Consider the following 2,750-nt stretch of genomic DNA (forward strand, 5'->3'; position numbering starts at 1 on the left):
CCCAGAACCACAGGCAGCTGGGAGAGGCTGCCCCTGCCAGGATGATGGAGTGGGTGTGACATAAATTTCTCAGGACAGGCAGGAAAAAAACATTTATAGCCCCTCCTTGCCAAGTCTGGTTCCAATCAGGCCCCTGACCGGCCCACTCTGCTTCCTATACCCACCACGCTGGGCTGGCTCCTCCAGAAACCAGAGTCATTTAGGGCTTTTGTCTTTCTTCTTCCTTGCCTTACTGTCTAAGAAACATACACAAAGACATACACACATACACAGCCCTCGCCCTTCCAGGCCTCTGTGGACCCACATGAGTGTATACATACGCACATATCCATACACACAGATGGTCCCCTGGGGTTCTGTGTCCCCCCACACATATACAGATGAACAAACACACACACCGCCACCACACACTCGCACCAGAGACTGGCCCTGGGTGGGCTGAAGAAGGCCTTAGCCTCAGCGGCCAGCCGTGAGCCCCAGACAGCAACGTTCTCTTGGGTTGGGCACCAAAAGACCCAGGAAGTGCCTTCCTTCCTTAACAATCCTCAGACTGGGCTCCTTTGCTCTTGTTCTGTTCTCAGCCCCCTGGCTGCCATGGCAACAGCCTGCCAGCTCTTCCATTGGAGGCAGAGGAATGCCTTCTCTAGAGCTGATTTAGGCTCTGGCGAGGCTCTGAGCCACTGAGGGAGGCTGAGGCTGACTGAGGGCACCGTGAAGGGCACCAGGGTCAGGCGCATGAGGCAAGCCCTACTCCAGTTCAGTATCTTCTTTCCCAGGCTTTTCTGGGTCTCCACCTTATTCCTGCTCTCCGCCCAGGCCACCAAAGGCCTCACTTGGCCACCCAAGAAGTATTTATCTCTCTTGATCTGAGCTGAACAAACTTCTCCTTTCACGGGCCTCTCTTGCCTACCTGAAAGCTCAGGCCATTTGGCTCCTCCTGGTGAAGCCAGAAGGGGCCCTCTTGTTTACTCAAAATTCATGGATCAGGTCACTGCCCAGCTGGTCCCAGAAGTTAGGCCCAGTTCCTCTCCACAGCAGTGGTCTCATACCCGTGGAAGGTAAGGTAGTGGTATAAGGAGAGTCATCCCAAGCACAACTTGGGGAGAACTTGGAGTTAAGGAAATCCAGTGAGTGCTTTGCTCCTTTCGCCTTAGAACAAGCAGAATGGAGGCCCATAGGAACCATAAGAGAATCTGCTTTATGTGAGAGGGTACCATTCTCCCTCCCTGGAAGGCAGTATGATGCCAGGGGTGGGGATGCCAGGCCTGGATTCAAATCCCTCATTATCCTTTGCCAGCTGTGTGACCTGAGGAACCAAGTCAGACCTATTGGGGGGGTTCTGGTCAATATGCACACAACATGAGCCATAGTAAACCCATGCCCATTCTAGTTGCTTCCCACTAGCTCTGCCCCATTGAAATGGAGAGTCCCTAGGGACAAGGGCAGAAGGGGGAAGGGAACTGCCATTTGTTGCATTCCAGTTTTTTTTTTTCTTTTACATTCATTTCTTTGTAGAATACTCCTTCCATCTGTATGAAGTAGTTAGTATCGGTATCCCTGACTCAAAACCCATTTTCTGTGGTTCCTGAGCTCACAAGGGGACATTGTCCCATGCAGGGGAGACAGCAGGGGTAGGAGAGGGGAGGAGGGGCTGCTTTAAACCCTGGTTTCGACAGGGTTGCAGCCCGGGAGAAGAGGGCTTGCCAGGCTCCTCCAGCTGCCTTTTTCCTCTGGGGACGCTGCACAGACCAGCTGGCTGCCAGGGCCTGGCCACACGCTGGCTCCAGAGTGAATTGGAGGACAACTTTATGAGGCAGAAAATCCAGCATCCACCCCTGGGAGCAGCAGCAGCAAAGTAGTTTGCCTAGCTTGCAGAGGAGGAAACCTCATCCCTGCTGCCCAGATAACTCAGAACCATGACCACACCTGGCTCCAGATATTTCCCAGGTGCCTGGAGTGGAGAACCCTCCAAGAAATGCTCCAAGGAGGCAGATTTCAGCTGAGCAGAAGGGAAGTCAGAGCTCTGCAAAAGTGGACCAGTTGCTTGGAGGGGAGTGAGTTCCCTGTCACTGTAGGTATGCCAGCAGAGGCAAGCTGAAGAAAGGATTAACTCCTTCACACAAGACAGGGATTCTTAGCCTGGAGGTGGCCCATGAGATGGGCCCATGGAGTTCAACGACTTCCTGGAATCATGTGCAACATTTTGTGTGCTGGTATGCTTTTACAGGAACCGGGCTCGTTGTTTTCATTGAGTAGTTCAAAGGCATGCAACCCCCAAGGTTACACAGATAAGGCAACAGGGACTTGGAAAGGGGGATGTCTTTCAGGTTTGTAATTGGTGCACGATTGTACACTGTTTTCTATGACACAAAATGCTCTCGTTACAGTGTAGGTTAATTCCCAGGACAGCCCAGTGAGATAGGTACTGTTGTTGCCATTTTGCAGAGAAAGATTCTGGGTCCCATAGAAGGAAAGGACCTTGCTTAGGTCCCACAACCAGTGAGAGAAGCCAAGACCGGATCCCAGATCCCCCACTGATTGTCTTTCTCCAAACACTCCATTTTGTCCTCATCCTCTGGAGACCTAACAAGCAAAGATGCCCACATTGAGAACTGATGGTCCCTTCTTCCTGTTCTCCATATTCTGTGGATTGACCTCCCCATCTCACTCCACAATCTCATTTGGGACAGTGATCAGGGCTTGGAGATAGCATGGGAAGAAGAGGCAGAGTGGCAGCCAGCCTCTGCCCC

This window comes from Crocuta crocuta, unplaced genomic scaffold, assembly GCF_008692635.1.
Source record: "Crocuta crocuta isolate KB4526 unplaced genomic scaffold, BGI_CrCroc_1.0 scaffold779, whole genome shotgun sequence".
In the NCBI taxonomy this organism is placed as follows: Eukaryota; Metazoa; Chordata; class Mammalia; order Carnivora; family Hyaenidae; genus Crocuta; species Crocuta crocuta.